The 24,170-nt window shown below is 41.6% G+C and overlaps 1 long non-coding RNA gene across 3 annotated transcripts in view; it reads right to left on the reverse strand.

Moving 5' to 3' along the window:
* The window catches only part of LOC137096008 (uncharacterized), a 259,018-nt gene that overhangs the window by 159,828 nt on the left and 75,020 nt on the right, over nucleotides 1-24,170 (reverse strand). The window lies entirely within an intron of this gene.

Genomic DNA, 24,170 nt, shown 5'->3' on the forward strand with positions numbered 1-24,170 from the left:
CAACAAAGCTATGCTGAAAACTGAGTCAACACTTCTAAGTAGACATTCTGTTTCTAAGAGTCTTCATATTTAAATGTGTTTCTGTGATAACGGACAAGGAAAGTATAGGCAGCTCCAAGTAGGCAAAATTAATAAAAACCTGGCTGTCAAAGTCGAATGTCCTCCTATCATCTTAAAAACAATTCTGGGGTCTCTGTGTTCCTCACGTTTCACCTTGCACTCCTGCGTCTGACTGCTCACACCTTACTGTTGGCAGCAACAAGGAAAGAGCAAACGAAATGAATGAGGTGGAAAATTGGCAAGGGCGAAATTCAGCAACAGGTTTTGCAGCCCCGGTTCAGCGAATGCAGTCTATTTCTTGATCATTTTCAGCAACATGATTCCATGTCGAAGTAATATAGCAGAAGTTACACAGCAATACAAGGCACCAATGGTAGCTGCAAATTTAAAACAGTAACTATCAAATAATAAAACAAGTTGCCAACATTCAGATGTTATGAGACGAAAATTTATGAGTCGAAGGTTTAGATCTCCTCCCTTCCCATATGTAGAAAGCAATTAACTGATTAAGTCCAGGCAGTTCTCCAGACGACGTAACCAATGTAACTGCTAAGCCGACTTTACGTTGTGTTCAGTTGGGCTGTATCTGTCAGCTCTGGAAAGCTGCGGAGGGACTTTTTCAGTCGAAAATTGAATACTTCAGCCCACATGAGTTATGATGTGAAATTGTCACTGTGGTTAACTCCCAAATGCCAGAACCTCAAATGCTAAAAGTATGTATCTGAAATGAAATCTATAACACAATTCGTAACTGTCCCACAACTTCAGCTTCTCTTCCTGACATATTTGCTCCCTTGTTGTTTGCTTGCTCTTAGTTGCAATAGTCCATGTCTATTTTCCTTTGGAGCGGCTTAAGGAGCTGGGCATGTTTAGCCTGAAGAAAAGAAGGCTGAGAGGATTTATACATGATAGCTATGTATAAATATGTGAGAGGAAGCCACAGGGAGGAGGGAGCAAACTTGTTTTCTGCTTCCCTGGAGACTAGGACACAAAACAATGGCTTCAAACTACAAGAAAGATGATTCCATCTGAACATGAGGAAGAACTTCCTGACTGTGAGAGCCATTCAGCAGTGGAACTCTCTACCCGGAGTGTGGTGGGGGCTCCTTCTTTGGAAGCTTTCAAACAGAGGCTGGATGGCCATCTGTCGGGGGTGATTTGAATGGAATATTCCTGCTTCTTGGCAGGGGGTTGGACTGGATGGCCCATGCGGTCTCTTCCAACTCTTTGATTCTTTGATTATAGTTTCGGTATCCGTGAATTAACCAATCCGCTCCAAATCGGTGCCATCACTTTCCTTGATGAATTATAAGACTAACTGCCATCTTACTTTCTGATGAACAGACCCCTACGCCCCTCAGATCCATTCTTGCTGTCCAAAACCCCCATGTGGGAACCTAAGACCTTTTCCATGAGATGTAACTTCACTAAATGTTAGGGAAGGAATAAATTCATGCAAGTGCAACAATGTGCCTTTAGCTCATGCGCTATTCTGGTTGTTGAGGACTGATGAGGCAGAAAAGAAGTGCTTTTTTTATATTATAGACTCCGTGTCTTGTTGCATTCAGGTTTAATTTTAGTTAATTTTTGTGAAATGAGAAAAGAATGGTAATGGCAACTTATTACTGGGCACCAGGGGAGATCCACTGAGCTATAAGAGAAATTAATTATTTTTGAAAAGTAATATTCCAAGCTCTGTGCGCCACGGGATGGATTGATTCTATGAGCTGCCTTTCTCTCAACAAGGGCTCCAAGGCAGGATACAAACTTTAAAAAACACAATGCAGCTTTAAAACTGTTAAAACAAAAGTTAAAACACAAACAACATTTCTGTTTAGAAAACACAAGTTTAAAAAAGTATTAAAGCCATTTATAAACAGCAGTAAAAGATTCTTAAAAACATAAACACACAACACACGCACTTAAAATGTGTCTCATACAGTAAAAAAAAAAACCCTGTCTACAATAAAAATGTGTTTATCTGCCAGCAGAAAGACAGGCAGGAGAACAGAGGCTTTTCTGTGGTGGCACTGAGGCCCTTTCTACACAGCCATAAAAAAATCCTGATTATCTGCTTTGAATGGGATTATATGTCAGTGTAGACTCATATAATCCAGTTCAAAACAGATAATGTGGATTATCCGCTTTGATAATCTGGATTTTATGGTACTGCAGAAGGGGCCTGAGACAATGGAACATTCTCTTAAAAGAAAGTGGGTTCAAATTAAAGGTAACACGATTCTAATTAAACATCAGGAAGAGTTTTCAATAGCAGGATTTTGAACTGCATAATATTATATCAAGCCAATACAGTAGTACCTAGATGGGTAAGTGGAAGGAGGGTCATTTTTGTATTACCCAAAGGAAGGTACAGTTACACTTAATTGCCTCACAAACAAGCTAGGGCACCAATAATGAGACATATAAAATTCTAAATGCACCAACGGTTGTATTAAGAATTATTACAAGCAATATTTTCATTCATGAAAGACCACTTGTAGCTGGGAAATTATTAAGTATAGTGAGCCTTATCCTAACCCAACACCACAAAATTCAATATGTGTGTGTGTATTGGTGTGTCTATGTATATAGAATCATAGAATCATAGAATCAAAGAGTTGTAAGAGACCTCATGGGCCACCCAGTCCAACCCCCTGCCAAGAAGCAGGAATATTGCATTCAAATCACCCCTGACAGATGGCCTCCAGCCTCTGTTTAAAAGCTTCCAAAGAAGGAGCCTCCACCACACTCCGGCGCAGAGAGTTCCACTGCTGAACGGCTCTCACAGTAAGGAAGTTCTTCCTCATGTTCAGATGGAATCTCCTCTCTTGTAATTTGAAGCCACTGTTCCGCGTCCTAGTCTCCAGGGATCCGCGTCCTAGTCTCCAGGGAAACGGTTATGTACGTGTACACACACACATACACAGAATCACATGGCAACAATTAGAGGTTGGAACTATGGGGCCATTTGGACACTTTTTAACACTTTTGAACTAACCACAGATAAGGAAATAAAAAACATAAAGGGCTGAGAGACTCAACAAGGTTGCTGTTTGCAGGCAAAATGGTTAGATTTCAAAAGCTGTAAGAAACGGGTGACTATCTCGATGCCTATCCTATGTTCATATATCTCTGCTTGCTTTAAAATATTGAGCATGCATAAGTGTTTTGGGTTTGGTTAGATGCACAGATTGTGTACATTTTTCGTGTTTAAATATTATGCTTGTTGGTACATTACACGCCTGTGGCCTTGCTCTAAATGAAAATATTATTTGTAGTAATCTTTCAAACAATAGCATGTTCATTTAATAGATTTAAACCATAAAAAATCGCAAGTTGGAAATAAGTTGATGATTAAATGAGGGAGGGGAGAGATTTTCAAAAATGACAAAGGAATCTGTGTGCAGGGAAATGGGGAACACACACATATATACTGTGCGATGTTTAGGAAAAAAGAACTGAATATAATTGCTATATTTGATTCACATATTGTTGTGTTATTATGGAGCCTGCAGTATTTTAAATGAAGTATGTAAACCGTCTTTGAGCATTGGAGTAAAAACATGGAATATATGTATTTATGAACACTCGCACGCATCGGAGCCATCCTGGCACAGTGTTTGTTGTATTAGGAGCCCAGGATTCATAATAACTGGTCAGACATGAAAACACAGTTGTTGTTTCAGTTTCTTAAGAAACTGCAAGTCACTATAAGAGAATTGGCCGTCTGCAAGGTCGTCGCCCAGGGGATTCCTGGATGTTTGATGTTTTACCATCCTTGTGGGAGACTTCTCACATGGGGAGCTGGAGCTGACAGAGGGAGCTCAACCCGCTCTCCCCAGATTTGAACCGCTGAGCTGTCAGTCAGCAATCCTGCCAGCACAAGGGTTTAACCCATTGCACCACCGGGGGCTCCCAACACAGTTGGTGATCTTCGGTAAGTCACACTTTCAAGCCAAGGGAAACCACCTCTGAACAAATCTTGCCCAACCTCCCTATAAACCAGTGGTTCTCAACCTAGGGTCCCCAGATGTTTTGGGCATTCAACTCCCAGAAATCCTAACAGCTAGTAAACTGGCTGGGATTTCTGGGAGTTGTAGGCCAAAAACATCTGGGGACCCCAGGTTGAGAACCACTGCTATAAACCAAAAGACAATGACAGGGTCACTTTGGGGTTGCTGTAACTCAGAAAAAAATTGAAAGCAACCAACCAACATTTAAGAATATATACCATACTTGTAGTTTTACACCATGAAATAACTATCTCATCTCAAATGGATGCCACCCCCCAAAGGGTCTGCTTCCAGGGGACAGGATCATACAATCTGAAAATAAACATATAAGGAAACTATATCAGCAGCTATTAAAATGGGAAACAGAAAAAGAGATAGTCAAAAATAATATGGTGAAATGGGCAAAAGACCTGGGCCGCCCAATACATTCCTCGGAATGGGAAGAAATCTGGTCCAGAAAAATAAAATGTGTATACTCAAACGATTACAGGGAGAACTGGTACAAACTATTTTTTAGATGGTACCTAACTCCAACGCAACTGGCCAGAATTAGTAGAGGGAAGCTGGGGAGTGGGTGTTGGAAATGTAAAAGAACTATTGGAACTTTCTGGCACATGTGGTGGGGGTGTAAAAAGGTGAACGCCTTTTGGCGAGCAATTCACAAAGAATCTGAAAAGATATTGAAAAAGAAACTCTCCTTAAAACCTGAGCTTTTTCTGTTGGGAATAATTGATTCTGACATGGACAGCAATGATAGTAAGATCCTTTTCCACCTCTCGACAGCGGCCAGAATCCAACTGGCCCGTTACTGGAAATCTCGAGAAATCCCTACAATTGAACAGTGGACTTTAAAGATATGTGATGTTATGAATATGGACCTCTTGTCCCGGAGACTATCAGATAATGAAGAGAAGAAGAAATATACCGATTAGGAAAATTTTTTGGAGTACCTGGACAAAGAAAGATAAATCTTAGAAGATAAATTTAAGTGGTAGCCTGACAATGTATTAGAATAAAATCTGATAGATATGTTATCAGTCATAATATGTATTTATAAGATTATTGATCTGTCTGCTTAACCTGGAAGCATTTGTAAATTCACCCATGCCTAATGTGTCTGCTTTTAAACGTCTTTTCCCCCTTCTCTATCCCCCCCAACCCGCACCCCTCCCCTCCTCCATACCCCCTCCTCCCCCGCTTCCCCTCCTAGAAAACCCCCCCTACCCACACCTCCCCCTCTATTCCTTGACCCTCATGTGTTCCAGTGCCGTCTATTGTTTTTATAATTGTATCAAAACTAACAATAAAGTTTATTTAAAAAAAAAAAGAATGAGCAAATTGGAAGTCCTTGAACAGACTCAAAAGTGGAGTGGGCATCACCATAACTCAGTTGTTTCTGAGTTATGGTGATGCTATGGTAACCCTCTCACAGGGATTTATTGGCAAGATTTGTTCAGAGGCTGAGAGAGAATGACTTGCCCAAGGTCATTCAATGGATTTCCATGACAGTCTGGGGATTTGAACCCTGGTCTCCAGAGTCACAGCCCAACCCTCAAACCACTAAACCATGCTGGTTCTCATGTGTTTCACATACAGTGTTCCCTTATTTATTGTGGGGGTTCCGTTCCAGGACTACCCGCATTAAGTGAAAATCTGCAAAGTAGGAACGCCATATTACTTTTAATATTTATACATTATTTTATTTATTATTTTCTTACCTGTGCTTCCTTACCTGCCTCCTGGCCCATCCCAAGTGCACCAGCCTGCCTCCCAGGCCTCCGCAGAGCCTCCACAGCCACACAGGAAGCAGCAGGCCAGGGAGACAGGCCTTCCCCACCACGCATCAGGCCGCCGTACTTCTGGGGTCTATGGAGGCCAGGGAGGCAGGCTTTCCCCACTGTGCCTCAGGCTGCCACACTTCCAGGGTCCCTGGCCTCCTTGGCCTCCACTGGATGTAAATATTTAATATTTTTTATTAATATTTTCAAAGATCTGCGAAAAAGCGAGTCTGCTAAAAGCGAACTACAAAGTAGCGAGGGAACACTGTATTATCCTTTTATTATGCAGTCTATCATGCTACAGTCAAAGCATGGAAACTGAGTGCCAAAATGACAACACAGGCACCTTATTTATTTATTTAGTGTCAAAAGCATTGCATACATGTATAATACTGATAAAATAGAGGGAGCACAAGCACCTAAATTGTTTTTGACCAAAAATGGGCAACAGCGAGAGCATTGTCTGTGGCTTTAAACAATTCTTTCTCTGTGCATGAGGCAGGGCATCGTGGACAAGCATGAGATGAGGAGTTGTTTGTGCTGCTCCACAGTTGCATAAGATGGAGGATTCTTCTAGGTAGTGCCATTTTGTCGGGTTGTCTTTTGATCTGCCCACTCCACTTCTGAGTCTGTTCAGGAACCTCACTACCTCTGAGGATGCTTGCCATAGATGCAGGCGAAACGTCAGGAAAAATGCCTCTAGAACATGGCCATATAGCCCAAAAAAACCCACAAGAACTTCCAAATTGCCCATTCTTGATTTGCCCCTGGAAGCAGGCCCTTGTGGGGGATGGCATCCATTTGAGATTTCCTGGTTTAGCTGCCCAGAGGAATACTCTTGCTGTTGCTGGGGAAAGATTAAGAGGAGTGGTGGTTCTCATGAAGCTTCTCCTTGATTTACGTCTACTGGGAGGAGGCTGATAGCCATGCAGTGAGTGGCTTTCACAGTGTTCAACCTTATTTCTCTCCCAGTTGGCAGCAACTTCTCGTCACACATCAGGGAGGGCAATGTCAGCTAACTTATAGAGCAGGGGTCCCCAAACTAAGGCCCAAGGGTCAGATACGGCCCTTCAAGGTCATTTATCCGGTCAACCTAAGTCTGAAATGACTTGAAAGCACACAATAACAACAATCCTATCTCATCAGCCAAAAGCAGGTCCACACTTCCCACTGAAATACTAATAACTTTATATTTGTTAAATTCATTTTAATTATTGTATTATTTTTAAGTGTTTTTGCACTACAAATAAGATATGTGCAGTGTGCATAGAAATTCATTCATGGTTTTTTTCACATTATAATCCAGCCCTTCAACAGTTTGAGGAATTGTGACCTGGCCCTCTGTTTAAAAAGTTTAAGGATCCCTGTTATAGATTTTATCAACAAGTGTGAGTTTGAGACATTCTATAATTATTCTATATGTTTCATTTAGTGCTTCACGTGGATACAGGCACCCAGACACTCACGTTCTTGAGAAGGCATTACCTCTTGTCCCTACAGTAGAAAAAAATGATACTGTCATTCATCTTAACTACAAAATCTTGAGGCAATATATCCTTAAAGCTGAAGCAAACCACCAAAACGTAATGCAGCTGCTCCCATTTGCAAATCATATTTAAGACCTGGCAAGAGTGCTGATTTCGCACCAAAATTTAGGACCTTCATAATACCTAGCATTACAGTTCTGTACTCTGCGGATGAGCTTTTTATTACTGTAACATATGTTGGAGATTAACAAAGAAGGTTTGGCAAGGCAAAAAGACATGTTCCGATATTTTGGAGATTTAACATGCAACCAAGTTTGCCATTCAATTATTGCATCCTTATTAGTCAATTACCATGTGCAAACAAACAGGAAAATAAACTAGCTGGTCTCTGTTATTTGCCTCTCATAGCAACAATAAATCTGCTGTCTTTTAATTTGCTAATGTGTAGTGCATGAAAAATGCGTCAAGGATGAGGCGCATTTCTCAAAAGGCGTAGATCCTTTCCCTCAGGGGAACAGCAGCCTGATCTCAAGAGACTCAAACCAGCTTTTTTTCCTTTGGAATTAATTCTCATAGACCATGTTCACCGCTGCACTCCGGAGGGAAAATAAATCACAATGAGAACATAATGCTTAAAAGGGAATTTGGAAAGTTGCATGGCTATGCTTGAGCTAGGCAGCAAAGAAGTTAAGTGTGTGTATCCAAGTCACCTGTCGACTTACGCCAATTTTATAGCGTTTTTTAGGATTCAGGGAAAATGTTATGGCTTTTGTACAATTTCATCCCACTTCTTTTTGCCTTTTCTAAGTAGTTATCCTACCTATAAATAAATACTTGAAATATGTGGCAGCAACTGATTGCTTGTTACAAGTTGTTTATACATAGAAATGTCCCTGCCGCTCTTCCAATATGACATCTCTGTTGTGTTCTGTGTCTAGTAATACTTCAAACACTATATAGTCCTAGGCCAGTAATCTGTGTCGTTGTATAGAAATCCATTTGCATGTAGAGGCCGTTTTGGCATGTGTCATCTGGTTGTAAGAGATCTTAAAGTCTGAAGTGGTAAGAAAAGGTGGGGAAAAATTTCCACATGCAAAGTAAAGATGAATTCCAAGTATTACAGTGTGAATATCATACATTTTCTTTTTGAGTAGACTGAGTAAATATATTATAACCAGATTATTGAGCACAGAAGCAATAGTGTTATGCTGCCAATTGAAATCTTTCTGTTCTTTATCTGGGTGTCAAAAACATTATCTTATCATGCAAGTAGGGTGGCACTTTATAGTTCTGTCCCTAAGAACAGCGATGCAACCTACTATTGTCAGCTTTAATAACAAAACCAAGCTATTTGTGACTGCTTATACTTTTAATTGATTTTTAGAGTCTTAGGGCCCTTCCAGACAGTTTTCTGCTTTGAACTAGATTATACGCGTCCCCACTGCCAGGTAATCTGAAATAAACAGAAAACCTGGGATCAGATCCTGGGATATAGGGTCTGTCTGGAAGGGCCCTTAGACAGACAACAGTTATTCCCTTCCAGATTCCTTGCCTTTCAGCATGCGCCAAGAACATGTAACAGAATTACATTTTAGAGTGAAGAAAGTTACCAAATAAGTTGACATAAGATATGCCATACAGAATGTTATATAGTAACAGTTTTATTTATTCATAATAGTTAAAGCCAATTGTAACAATATCCAGGAAGTACTGTGAAAAATACTGTGTAACCATTATGCTTTACGTGCCTGAGAATCCACAAATAAACATTACTTTGTCCAATTACTACATTAAAGGCTTGTGTCAAATTACTGAATTGAAGATATTCTACAGGAAGACAGCTGAAGATCATATTGGAGCTGAAAACAAATTACAGTACTGGGTTACACATTAAAGTGACAGATACAAACTTTTTCAAAGTGAAGCCTCTTACAAATTGATATAATAAAAAGGTGCTTAGCCTCACTCTCTTTTTCCACCCTACATATTTATCGGCATCTGCGTTCACACAGGGCAAAGGTGCACTTTTTGGTTGGCGTGACCTACTGGGGAGATGCCAATATGGATGAGGATGGATGGATGGACACTGTAGAGGAATAAAAATTTCTTAGTTGGGTCCCTGGACCTGGCAAGATGATCCTGAAGCCCATAGTCTCTGATGATAAATTACTCCAGTGTCCTGCTCCCAGATTTCTTCAGTGGACTCAGAACCATACAGCTTGGTTTCTGGTGTTTATTCTCAGATATGATCATCTGGCTCAATGAAATCCTTCCACTTTAATGTAGATGCAGAAATTACCAAATCTATACCAAGAGAAGCCCCTGGTGGCGCAGTGGATTAAAGCGCTGAGCTGCTGTGCTTTGCTGATCAAAAGGTCACAGGTTCGATTCTGGGGAGCGGTGTGAGCTTCCGCTGTCAGCCCTAGCTTCTGCCAACCTAGCAGTTCGAAAACATGCAAATGTGAGTAGATCAATAGGTACCGCTCCAGCGGGAAGGTAACAGCGCTCCATGCAGTCATGCCGGCCACATGAACTTAGAGGTGTCTACGGACAACGCCAGCTCTTCAGCTTAGAAATGGAGATGAGCACCACACCCCAGAGTCAGACATGACTGGACCTAATGTCAGGGGACAACCTTTACCTTTACCTTTTATACCAAGAGAATTTACAGTTCAGAGTGGAAAAACAAAACAAAGGAAAGGGAAAGGTTCAAGAACTGAATTGAATTAAAGGAGAAATTTGGGGGGAGAGGGCTAACAAGGGGGAAATCAGGTAGTAATGTGCAGGAGGGATAGGAAGTGAGACTTATTGTGGCTTAGACTTTGCTTAATACTGATTCTCACAAACTGTCAGTACTGCTATTGCAAGTCTAATGACCACTAGCTTAGACAGCTCTAAAAGAGGATTAGACAAATTCATGGGGGGATAAGAATATCGGTAGCTGCTACCAAACGTGGCTGGCAGCATGCCTCTGAATACCCGTTGCTGAGAAGCAAGAGCAGGAGAAAATGCTTGTCTCCAAGTCCTACTTATGAGTTCCCCAGAGGCAGCTGTTTGGTCATTGTGAGAAACAGAATGCTGGACTGAGGCCTTCAAAAACTCAGTTTGGACTACAGCTGCCAGGATCCTCCGAAAGGCCATGCTGGCTGTGGATTTATAAGGAGTTGAGAACACAAGTGCTTTGAATGCGATTTTCCTGCTTCTTGGCAGGGGGTTGGACTGGATAGCCCATGAGGTCTCTATGATTCCAAGCTATCCCTAAATGGGACAACTGGTTTGATCCAGAAAGATCAGGAAAAACAAATAGTTTCCATCTATTCCCACATTCCTTTTGCAGAAAGGCAATGTAATTTTTAGGGAAATATGAATTAAAGTCCTTTCTCTTAGAATCATAGAATCACAGAATCATAAAGTTGGAAGAGACCTCGTGAGCCATCGAGTCCAACCCCCTGTGAAAAAGCAGGAAAATTGCATTCAAAGCACTCCTGACAGATGGCCATCCAGCCTCTGTTTAAAAGCTTCCAAAGAATGAGCCTCCACCACACACTGGGGCAGAGAGTTCCACTGCTGAACGGCTCTCACAGTTAGGAAAGTCTTCCTCATGTTCTGATGGAATCTTCTTTCTTGTAGTTTGAAGCCATTGTTCCACTGCATCCTAGTCTCCAGGGCAGCAGAAAACAAGCTTGCTCCCTCCTCCCTATGACTTCCTTTCACATATTTATACATGGCTATCATGTCTCTTCTCAGCCTTCTCTTTTGCAGGCTAAATATGCCCGGCTCTTTAAGCCGCTCCTCATAGGGCCTGTTCTCCAGACCCTTGATCATTTTAGTCGCCTTCTTCTGGACACATTCCAGTTTATCAACATCTCCCTTCAACTGTGGTGCCCAGAATTGGACACAGTATTCCAGACATGGTCTAAGCAAGGAAGAATAGGGGGAGTAGCATGACTTCCCTGGATCTAGACACTATAACCCCATTGATGCAGGCCAAAATCATGGACCTATCACTAACTCCCAACATAATCTGGTTGGCAAGTGGGTAGAATAGGGATCCTTGAAGAATATATGCACTTTTGCCCATCAAATAATTACAGGAATTCTCATTAGGAAGGAAAAAGTATTTCCAGCATGAAATCTCCTCTTGGCTACAGTAAACAACAACAACTGCATATTTATTATTTATTTATTTCAAACATTTATACCCCGTCCTTCTCACCCCCCGAGGGGGACTTAGGGTGGCTTACAGAAGGAACCATTCGATGCCCAACATTGTACTAACAATTAACACTAACCAAGAATTAAATAATTAAAACAATTATAAATAAACCAACAATTAGAATTTTTTAAATCACCAGTTTAAAATCATGCTCATAGGGTTTGGCTTACACTTACACCAAGATAGTTCCCTTGTTCTGCATCACATTTGGTGTAATAGTTAATCTGGCCTTGCCTCTGACCCGTTTGGGAGTGCCTGCCTGCCTGTAAAAGGGAGTGCTACTTTGGATGGTTAATTAGCCAAATAACCACACACACGTTCTTCCTCCTGTGTCCGAATTAACAGCCAAAAAGCTGGCAAACTCTGCAGAACAGAAAGCTAAAGGAACAACTCTGCGGAGTTTATTAGTCCAGTGGGGCTACAAAAGCTTATCTGCCACGTCCTTTTGGCTAGAGTTTGTTAAGCTCTTGCACTCTTGTATAATTCAGTGCTGAAATTTGCTTATTTAGGTAGTTAAAGAACCAAGGTGGGGTGATGTATGTGTGCACACAAAGACGCATGCGAAAGGACAAGGAAAGAGGTGGTTGTTGACTACGGGACTGGGTAAGTCGGCATCGTTAATCAGGTTGGTGCCCTGCTCACAAAAGTTGTGCATGTTTAAGGCATTAAAGCCGAGAGCAGAAATTGCAGCAGTAGGCAATTTGAGGAGGTGTAGCCTGTCTGCCTGCAACAGATTTATGAGTGTTTACCCAATAATGGCTTCTGCTGAAGAGTAAGGGTGCTGAGCAAACGAAAGGAAGAAAAGGTCAAATTTAAACATACTACATCAATCCATAGTGATAATCTGTCTGTACAGGTCCTCCTCCTCCACACCCCTTTTTTGGTCACAGGAGCTTTGTTTCATAATGACTATTAGGACTGATTGACACTCTACAAAGCAGACATGCTTGTCACATGTAGGTGGACATGGAGACAGGACAATCCCTGGAGCTAACAGTGGTAAATCTGTTATTCTCCCTATCACATATCTAGGGCTAGGGTATGTTCTGGTGTGCAAATAAACACCATACAGTCCATACAGTAGATGAGCAACTTACTAATTAACAGGCACCCATGAAGTCATTCCTTTTCCCATGAATTTTCTCCCCAAATGTCTCACATAATTGCTCTGACCAGCACTGTCTATTTTCTGCTGTATTCTGTAAATGAAGACTTTTGTTGGTCTCCATAGCTCCAGGTGTTTTTCCCTGGAAGCCTTCCATATTACTTAGCTCTTTGCCCGACTCCTTATCTAATGTTGCGGTTTCTGGCTCCTCTGACTGACCTTGAAGCCCTGCACTTTCGGAGTTACAGTTCTCCCACAGTGAACCATCCTTTCCCTGACTTGAATCTTCATCACACTGTGCCCCAGGAAATCCCACAGACAATCCCACAAGTGAACCCATCGGCCTCAGGCTGTACTACAACACATTCCTCATTTCAACAGTTCGACTGAGATCAGTCACCTTGCTCTTGAACAATTGGGAGTCAGAAATCCTTGCCAATCAGCTGGATACCACACAAAGATCTCCCAATAGATTGTACCTTCATTTTCCTCACTGCTATCTTACTTCAGTGATTCAAATACCTTGAAGTAGCCTGTGCGCTGGCAAAAGAGTTCAACAAGGGGAAGAGAAAATGCAAACATGCAGGCATGTACTGGAAAGGAATATTCATATATCATAACTTTAAAAGAACTCACATCCCAGTCTATCTCCTTATACAAACAGAAGAGCATTTTGCAAGTGGCATTCCTGCCCTGAGTATATATATATGGCCAGGCACCAGACTATCTGCCTGCAGTACCAGCGGAGCATTGCGGTTTGTGACACTGCGCAGACACAGCAACTTGAATACTCCCATCTGGACCAATTTATTTGCTGGTGCAGCAACTTTGGAGCTCCAGCCATAAATATGCTAACTTTTAAGGCCAATGTTGAAGGGGCCTATTCATGCAAGACACAACAAATAAAAATGAATGTTATTATTTTCTAGAAACAGGCTTGTCGTTCCTAATATAAGCATATTTCAAACTGCACAGAAATAATGAAAACGTACTATATCTGTGTTAAGAATCTTTCCAAGCACACTCAGTGGGGGGGAACTGACGTTTGTGAAAATATCACCCCTCTCCCGAGTTTTCCCCTCCTTCTTGTTGGTAAATCACATACTGGAAAACCACTCTTCTGAAAGCAGATCTGGCTGTGAGATAATAAAAGGGTGTGTTTCTTTGTTTTAATGGCCCATTTATCAGTGGAGCTGTCATATGATTAAAATAAATGTTACTGGATTAATAATTTGAGCTCCTCTCCATTAATTACTCAAATAATTGATTAAATCTGCATAAAAACACCCAATAAAGAAATTATTGCATCATACCGAGGTCTAACCTTAGTTTACAAATGTCACTCTTTAAAGATTGTAACTCCCAGAATCCTTCAATTCATGGAAATGTAATCCAATGTTTCCCAGTTGAAATTAGTATTTATCTTTAGACGAAAACTGTTTCTTTTAGTATGACAACGGCTCTCACATCAATAACACTACCTTGCTATATTGCTACTCTGTCAGCAATATATTGGCAAACCATTACAGATCTTTCAGCAGAGGTTTAATATGTTCATGGTTCATGTCTAGCCAGTGATATCTGCACTAGTTAACATTGGGGGGGGGGGGGGGGGGAGGGGCAGTCACCAGGGAGCATATTGCAGTAATCCAGTTTTGAGATCACCAATGCATGAATCCCTGCCCATAAAGTACATAGCTGCCTATTTCCCAAAGTTCTTAAACCACTGACACAATACTTCAAACAGTACTCAACAACTTGATTGTTCAAGTAGAGTTCAATCCCATCCAGAATAGGTTATAAGGTCATACTCCTAAACCAGCCTCAAAATGCATTGTCAAAGGCTTTTATGGCCCGAATCACTGGACTGTTGTGTGTTTCCCAGACTTTGTGGCCATGTTCGCCTGCATCTATGGCAGGCATGCTCAGAGATTGTGAGGTACCTCAACCTCTGAGTATGCCAGCCACAGATGCAGGTGAAACATCAGGAGACAATGCTTCTTGAACATGGCCACAAAGCCTGGGAAACACACAACAACCCTTCTCAAAATATTCCTCCAATATAAGCCAGCAATGGGATTTTGCCTGGTAAATGCCCTTCCCAGAGATGTATGCTTTGTACATGTGCTGAAAGGAAAATAACTTTTTATTATTTTAAATGTTGTATTTACCAAGATATTTTGGGAACTTTTCAGGGCAGTTAATTTTTTAGCAGTGTTTTATCCATGTGCTACTTTTTTATTTCTGGTTTTATTGTGTGCTGCTTTTGGTTGTATTTTGTTTCAGCTACAATTGTTTTTATTGCCATTTTGAATTTTTTGCATTTAATCAGTACAGCCCACAGAAAATTTAAGGTAATGGTTGAAAAATAGTCAATAAATGCCTTTCAATGGCAAAGACTACAGATGGAAGCAAAACCCATATGTCTGAAAAAATGTGTTTTTCTATCCAGTTATGGTCCTGCACATAACATATATACTCAACCTGCAGCAACAGCAAAAGTACACTCATTAGAATTTCTCCTAATGCAATATGAGAGTTTGCCTGCATTAAACCAACCCATTAGAGATTTTCCTGTGTTAATACTCACAATGTTCCTGTGTTTTCCTGCTTCTCCTTTGCCACAAGAAACCTCTTCAGGAGGAATTGCAGCAGAATGCACAGACAAGTGATCAGGCATTAATGGCTTCCAGCTGTTTTGGCCTACAACTTCCATCCCAATCCAGTATTGCCAAAGAGGGACTATGGTTATTTTGGCCTAAACCAGACATCCCCAAAATGCAGCCGTCCAATCGTTGGGGCCTCCTACTCTCAGAATTTCTGACTACTGAACAAGGTGGCCAGCACTTCTGGGAGTTGGAGGCTCAAACAGCTGGAGGGACGGAGTTTGAGAATGCCTAAAACATCCGGGGAGACAAATGTCTTCCATCCCTGGGCGAGGAAAACTGTATCAAGAAGACTCTCAATATAAGGCAGCTATAACAACAACTTTATTCTTATAAAAAATAAAGTTATTTATTCTTATATCCCACCACCATCTCCCTGAAGGGACTCAGGGCGGCTTACACATGGCACAATATTAGGTGCCTAATAACAGAACATAAAATAAGCACATTATAAAACAAGTAAAACACATACTCATTTTAAACACCAACCAAAACAAAACAAACAAAACAAAAAACCCTGCGCTCATAACCAATGGCAGTAAGCTGCTGTAAACCTAGTCAGGCTATAGACCAGGGGTTCTTGAACTAAGGCCCGGGGGCCGAATGCGTCCCCCCCAAGGTCATTTACCCAGCCCTCGCTCAGGGTCAACATAAGTCTGAAACGACTTGAAATCACAGAACAACCACAACAACAACAATCCTATCTCATCAGCCAAAAGTAGGCCCACACTTCCCATTAAAATACTAATAATTTTATATTTGTTAAAATTGTTCTTAATTTTAATTATTGTATTGTTTTAATGTGTTTTTGCACTACGAATAAGATATGTGCAGTGTGCACAGGAATTCATTCATGTTTTTTTTCAAATTATAATCCAGCCCTCCAATAGTTTGAGGGACTGTGACCTGGCCCTCTTTTTAAAACGTTTGAGGACCCCTGCTATAGACAATAGAACAAGGGGATGGGATAAGTGCAAAGCAGGAACAATTGAGAGTGGGCATGGGATAAAGTACAGGCTGCATGACTGTTATGCAGGACAATGAGGGACTAGGTATTCTCAAAACCTTGTTTAAATAGCTACGTTTTCAAGTCCCTACGAAAGGAAGACAGTGTGGGGACCTGCCTAATCTCCCTGGGGAGGACATTCTAAAGTCAGGGGCCACCACCGAGAAGACCCTCTCCCTTGTCCCCACCAACCGCACTTGTGATGGTAGTGGGACTGAGAGGAGGGCCTCCCCGGCAGATCTTAGAGCCCGCATCGGTTCATAGAGGGGGATATGGTCATGAAGATAGGAAGGACCAAAGCCATTCTAGGTTTGTAACTTTCTACTAAAATAATGCCCTCTGAACTGATACACACGTGTTAAAGCAACATTGGAGTGTGATCAAGATGACACAAGTTATTAATAAGGAAGAATAGAGGTACTAGATGGGGATGCAGCAGTCTGCTTTTGCCTGAGCCAGCTGGGAAGAGTAATATTCCAGCCCCGTCTTTTCTCCTTGCTATACTACTTTTGTACTTTGAACTCAGTTTACAATGAAATAAACTGAAGACATAATACAAAAGTGGAGAGAAAAGCAAAACTGGGACATTAAAAAACCTGAAAAAAATGGAACCAAATTGGGACAGTTGGAAGATATGACAATATCATCCCTAAAGCCATGTGTTATAGACCACATCATAACAAACTAGAATTAAATATGCATTGCTGTTTGGTTTAAAGCTCAACTGTGCAAAAGTCTAAAGCACTTCAGGAAATAAATTACTTTAACTAAGTAAGACTCCTAGCGAATATACAGTGGAAGTGAAGAACAGATTTGAAGGACTAGATTTAGTAAACAGAGTCCCAGAAGAACTATGGACAGAAGTCCGAGACATTGTTCAGGAGGCAGCAACAAAGTACGTCCCAAAGAAAAAGAAAACCAAGAAGGCAAAATGGTTGTCTGCTGAGACACTGGAAGTAGCCCAAGAAAGGAGGAAAGCAAAAGGAAACAGGGATAAGGGGAGATATGCCCAGTTAAATGCGCAATTCCAGAGGTTAGCCAGAAGAGATAAGGAACTATTTTTAAATAAGCAATGCATGGAAGTGGAAGAAGACAACAGAATAGGAAGGACAAGAGACCTCTTCCAGAAAATTAGAAACATTGGAGGTAAATTTCAGGCAAAAATTGGCATGATAAGAAACAAAGATGGCAGGGACCTAACAGAAGCTGAAGAGATCAAGAGAAGGTGGCGAGACTATACAGAAGATCTGTATAGGAAGGATAATAATATTGAGGATAGTTTTGACGGTGTGGTGAATGAATTAGAACCAGACATCCTGAGGAGTGAGGTTGAATGGGCCTTAAGAAGCATTGCTAACAACAAGGCAGCAGGAGACGACGGGATCCCAGCTGAACTGTTTAAAATCTTAAAAGATGATGCTGTCAAGGTGATGCATGCCATATGCCAGCAAATATGGAAAACACAAGAATGGCCATCAGACTGGAAAAAATCAACTTATATCCCCATACCAAAAAAGGGAAATGCGAAAGACTGCTCAAACTTCCGTACAGTGGCCCTTATTTCTCATGCCAGTAAGGTAATGCTCAAGATCCTGCAAGGAAGACTCCAGCAATACATGGAGCGAGAGTTGCCAGATGTTCAAGCTGGGTTTAGAAAAGGTAGAGGAACGAGAGACCAAATTGCAAATATCCGCTGGATAATGGAGAAAAGCAGGGAGTTTCAGAAAAACATCTACTTCTGCTTCATTGACTATTCTAAAGCCTTTGACTGTGTGGATCATAATAAATTGTGGCAAGTTCTTAGTGGGATGGGCATACCAAGCCACCTTGTCTCTCTCCTGAGGAATCTGTACAAGGACCAAGAAGCAACAGTAAGAACTGACCACGGAACAACAGACTGGTTCAAGATTGGGAAAGGCGTACGGCAAGGCTGCATCCTCTCACCCAACCTTTTTAACTTGTATGCAGAACACATCATGCGATGTGCGGGGCTGGATGAATGCAAAGCTGGGGTGAAAATTGCTGGAAGAAACATTAACAACCTCAGATATGCAGATGACACCACTCTGATGGCCGAAAGCGAGGAGGAGCTGAGGAGCCTTCTAATCAAGGTGAAAGAAGAAAGTGCAAAAGCTGGGTTGCAGCTAAACGTCAAAAAAACCAAGATTATGGCAACAAGAATGATTGACAACTGGAAAATAGAGGGAGAAACCGTGGAGGCCGTGACAGACTTTGTATTTCTAGGTGCAAAGATTACTGCAGATGCAGACTGTGGCCAGGAAATCAGAAGACGCTTACTTCTTGGGAGGAGAGCAATGTCCAGTCTCGATAAAATAGTAAAGAGTAGAGACATCAGACTGGCAACAAAGATCCGCCTAGTCAAAGCCATGGTATTCCCTGTAGTCACCTACGGATGTGAGAGCTGGACCTTAGGGAAGGCTGAGCGAAGGAAGATCGATGCTTTTGAGCTGTGGTGCTGGAGGAAAGTGCTGAGAGTGCCTTGGACTGAAAGAAGATCCAACCAGTCCATCCTCCAGGAAATAAAGCCCGACTGCTCACTGGAGGGAAAGATACTAGAGACAAAGTTGAAGTACTTTGGCCACATCATGAGGAGACAGGAAAGCCTAGAGAAGACAATTATGCTGGGGAAAGTGGAAGGCAAAAGGAAGAGGGGCCGACCAAGGGCAAGATGGATGGATGGCATCCTTGAAGTGACTGGACTGACCTTGAAGGAGCTGGGGGTGGTGACGGCCGACAGGGAGCTCTGGCGTGGGCTGGTCCATGAGGTCACGAAGAGTCGGAGACGACTGAACGAATGAACAACAACAACAACAACAAGTAAGACTCAGTCTTGTGCTAACAAGTGTCATCCTTTCCACATTCTGGATTATTTTGTGAAACTTTTCTAGCCATCTCCTCCCCATTTAGATTGAAACCTGATATCTAATTATTTAATCTTAGAAGGTCTTTCAATACAATATATATTTCACCAAAGTTGAAGGATTACTAACATTTCTCCTCCTACACAATCTGCACGGCTCCAGACAGAATCACAACCCACACACTACTTGGTACAAAAAGCAAACTAACAAAAAGCGTGGGCACCATTTTACGTTATCACTCATTCAAAATTGATAGGCTTTAGTAGGATGTTTTCATAACTGATTTTGGTTTCAGAGTGGCGAGCTGCATTGGTGTGGTGTGTGGGCAGATGTTGAGTCAACTGCTTCAGGGTCTTGTAATACAATCATTTAAAGCATTGGTTGGTTTGTGTGGCCCTCTCGATATTATTGTACAGTAACTCCCAGCATTCCTTAGCATTAGCTATAGTTTTGCAGGACATTGTAGTCCAGCAACATATTCACAGCTATATGATTCCCAGCCCAAGATAAGATGTTGGGGGAACTGAGCGGAACAATAAATATATAAGAATATACATATGCAAGAAAACTACTTACAAACTCCAAACATCATCCAAGTCAAAACAGAAACACAATTAAAACCCTGGCAGACTGTGCAAAAACAAACTGCTAACCCCACCTCTTCCAAAGTAAACTGAACCACCTAATCTCGGCTCTTAAATCCAATGGAGACCCTACCATGGACATCAGAAGAGCTGCAAGACTGAGAACAAAGCATGAGAGTAAAGACAAAAATCCACCCAGAGGAAAAGTGTTCTTACCATACACCAAGAGAACCACTGACCGCATAGGGACGCTGATGAAGAAACACAACCTACAAACTATCTGCAGACCCACCAAGAAAATCCAACGAAAGGGATCCTCTCACCTCGGCAGGAGTCAACCGAATACCATGCAGATGTGGACAAGTCTACATAGCGACCACCAAATGCAGCATTGCCCAAACACGAATCAAGGGACATGAAAGGCACTGCAGACTAATTAAACCTGAGAAGTCAGCAATAGCAGAGCATTTGATGAACCAACCTGGACTCAGCATATTATTTGAGAACACAGAAATGCTGGACCACTCTAACAACTACCATGTCAGACTACACAGAGAAGCCATTGAAATCCACAAAAATGTGGACAATTTCAACAGAAAGGAGGAAACTAAGGAAATGAACAAAACCTGGCTACTGTGTATTAAAAAACTCTAAAATCAGTTATGACTAAAAAAACAGAGGAATTCCTGACATGAAACAATAAGGGCCAACTAACACCCCTCAACAAAGGATTCCCCCAGGCAGGAAGCAGGCAGGCTTTGAAGTTGCAAAGCCATTCAATATTAATGAGGATGACCAATTGCAACATTCACACTTGCCTCAAGCAGACAAGAGTTCTTTTTCTCACCCTGGAATTTCCACAGATATATAAACCTCGCTTGCCTAATTTCCAATAGATCTCACAACTGCTGAGGATGCCTGCCGTAGTTATGGTGAAACATTAGGAGAGAATGCTTCTGGAACATGGTCATACAGCCAGGAAAACTCATCAACCCTGTAAGAATATCCTTATGACACGAAATCAGCAACACGGTTAAATTGGAAAGTCATGGATATGCAATGGTTACAGTAAGAAAGTCATAAAAAAATGGCCTGTAACTTCCAGAAGCTCTTAGTAGCAAAAGATGTGATTTCTTGGAGTCTAAAGAAGCTCTGGATAGAGAGCTGGCATATGAAAACAGAAATCCAGATTCAAATCTGCATTCAGACATTAATCATCCTGGGAGACCCTGACCTATTTAAATGCTTTTACTCAACCAAAAACAAAAAGGAGGCCCAATTGTGCGGTCTTGCACTCCCCTAAGAAAACCACAATACAAATACTATTACAACGATCAATACTGCAACTAGTAAATATATTGTTGAAATCTGAGCTCTATCTTCCTCCCCCACAGCAAGATAATTTCCAATTTTGAAGCTTGGCTGGAGGACATGGGACTAAGAAAACATTTGAAATAACCTGGGGAATGAATGGGGAGGACATTGGCAGGTGACAATCAGCAGTGAAATTTTAAGCACTTTCCCATATGTGTTGATTCTCCCTTGCAACTGCCCTTTTCCTCCTGTTATTAGCATTAACAAAGGAAACATTGCCCTTGTTTTTCATACGCTATGCAGCAGTGTACACAGAACAAAGGTAAATGCACTCAACCCACGCTGGTTTAATTTCAGTAAGTTTAAACAGCCCACTTCTGTGATGGATTTTGCAAGCCAAGATCTAAAAGAGGACAGAGTATCTTTAACATGGACCTACATGACTGGTGGTCTACTGAGTTCTCCTGGAAGACACAAGCTATACAGTGAGACTTTCCAGAGACTTGACAACCCTCCAGTATCTTTGCAGTCTCGGGAAAATATCTCAGAAGATTTTTACACCTTGCAGGGCTTCCAAAGCAAACACTGCTGACAAGCTGCATTTGCCTTAGAGAATTCAAAGTGGTGCTTTCCTAGGATGACAAAGAGTTTGGAAGCCAAGGTATATTGAGGGATCTGGGTATTTTTAAAATAGAGAGGAAAAGACAGAAAGGTGATATGTTTAAATAGCTGTTGTCTTGTGGAAGACAGAACATGCCTGTTTTTTGCTGCTCCAAAGATCCAGGAACAATGGATTCAAATTACAAGAAACAAAAATTTTCCCTGGTACAGTGTTTCTCAACCTGGGGGTCGGGACCCATGAGGGGGTCGTGAGGGGGTGTCAGAGGGGTCACCAAAGACCATCACAAAACACAGTATTTTCTGTTGGTCATGGGGATTCTGTGTGGGATGTTTGACCCAATTCTATTGTTGGTGAGGTTCTGAATGCTCTTTGATTGTAAATGAACTATAAATCCCAGCAACTACAACTCCCAAATGTCAAGGTCTATTTTCCCCAAACTCCACCAGTGTTCACATTTGGACATATTGAGTATTCGTGCCAAATGTGGTCCGGATCCATCATTGTTTGAGTCCACAGTGCTCTCTGGATGTCGGTGAACTACAACTTCAAAACTCAAGGTCAATGCCCACCAAACCCTGCCAGTATTTTCTGTTGCTCATGGGAGTTCTTTGTGCCAAGTGTGGTTCAACTCCATTATTGGTGGAATTCAAAATGCTCTTTGATAGTAGGTGAACTATAAATCCCAGCAACTACAACTCTCAAATGACAAAAATCAATCCCCCACACCACCAGTATTCAAATTTGGGCGTATCGGATATTTGTGTCAAGTTTGGTCTAGTGAATGAAAACACATCCTACATATCAGATATTTACATTACAATTCATAACAATAGCAAAATTACAGTTATGAAGTAGCAACAAAAATAATTTTCTGATTGGGAGTCACCACAACATGAGGAACTGTATTAAGGGGTCGTAGCATTAGAAGGGTTGAAAACCACTGCCCTAGTACGAGCTGTTCAACAAAGTAACAGGTTGGTTCAGAAGGTAGTTTGTTGCTTATTCGTTCAGTCGCTTCTGATTCTTCGTGACCTCATAGACCAGCCTATGCCAGAGCTCCCTGTCAGCCGTCAACACCCCCAGCTCCTTGAAGTCAAGGCAGTCACTTCAAGGATACAATCAATCCACCTTGCCCTTGCTGTCTTCTCATGATATGGCCAAAATACTTCATCTTTGCCTCTAATATCCTTCCCTCCAGTGAGCAGCCAGGCATTATTTCCTGGAGTATGGACTGGTTTAATCTTCTCGCGGTCCAAGACATTCTCAGAATTTTTCTCTAGCACCACAGTTCAAAAGTGTCTATCTTCCTTCGCTCAGCCCTCCTTATTGTCTAGCTCTCCCATTCATAGGTTGCTACAGGGAACACCATTGTTTTAACTATGTGGATCTTCGTTGCCAGTGGAATGTCTCTACTCTTCACTATTTTATCGAGATTGGTGATTGCTCTCCTCCCAAGAAGTAAATGTCTTCTGATTTCCTGGTTACAGTCTGCGTTTGCAGTAATCTTTGTGACTAGAAATACAAAGTCTGTCACTGCCTCCATGTTTCTCCCTCTTCCTTTTTTCCTCCCTAAAGAATATGAGTGTCTTATCCATCCCACAAAATATAATATTATTATACAGCCTGATCAGAATTGTGCAGACAGATATGGCTTGTAGTTAATGTACTATTTTGAAGTACATATTTCCAAATTATGAAGTATGGGTTGGGTTGAGGTGAACAGATACTACTCTACTTTCTGTCACCAGGTTTGCACCAGCCATTTCTGAAATATGGCTATTTGTGTTTGTTTGTTTTTTAAAATAAATAAATAAAAGGACCTAGCTAACTAAAATGTTTCTAACTTGAAAAATACCATGGCTGCTGAAAATAAAACAGGCACACAACAACAACAATAAATAATAATAAAACTTTATTTAGAACCTCCCCTTTCTCCCTGAAGCAAGTTCTTTTTCTCATAACATTCATAATTAATTTTAGGGAATTTGACTAGTGCCTGATGTCATTCTCTGCACTGCATTCCAGCTAACAGGCTAATTATGCACCTTCCTTTTACGAGCAGTCTAACACTCCTGTTTTCCTTATGATCACAATTCAGGAGAGAAAGCTAGCTCCCTTTTCTGCACAACTCTTAGGCCCGTCGCAAACTCTGTTCCTGCGAGAGAAAACCTTGCTAGCAAGTCCCTGACGTCATGAGCCTGCGCCTCTCTCCCCGCCCCTTTCTCCGCCCCTTTCTCTTTGCGAGCGTGGTTTTTCCTTTGCTAGGGCAGCATTGCCCGCATTTTCTCTCAGTTGAATTCTGCCAACTGAGAGAAAATGCGGGCAATGCTGCCCTAGCAAAGGAAAAACCACGCTCGCATAGAGAAAGGGGCAGAGAAAGGGGCGGGGAGAGAGGCGGAGTCTCGTGACGTCAGGGACTTGCTAGCAAGGTTTTCTC

The sequence above is a fragment of the Anolis sagrei genome, chromosome 1 (genome assembly GCF_037176765.1).
Source record: "Anolis sagrei isolate rAnoSag1 chromosome 1, rAnoSag1.mat, whole genome shotgun sequence".
NCBI classification, from domain to species: Eukaryota; Metazoa; Chordata; class Lepidosauria; order Squamata; family Dactyloidae; genus Anolis; species Anolis sagrei.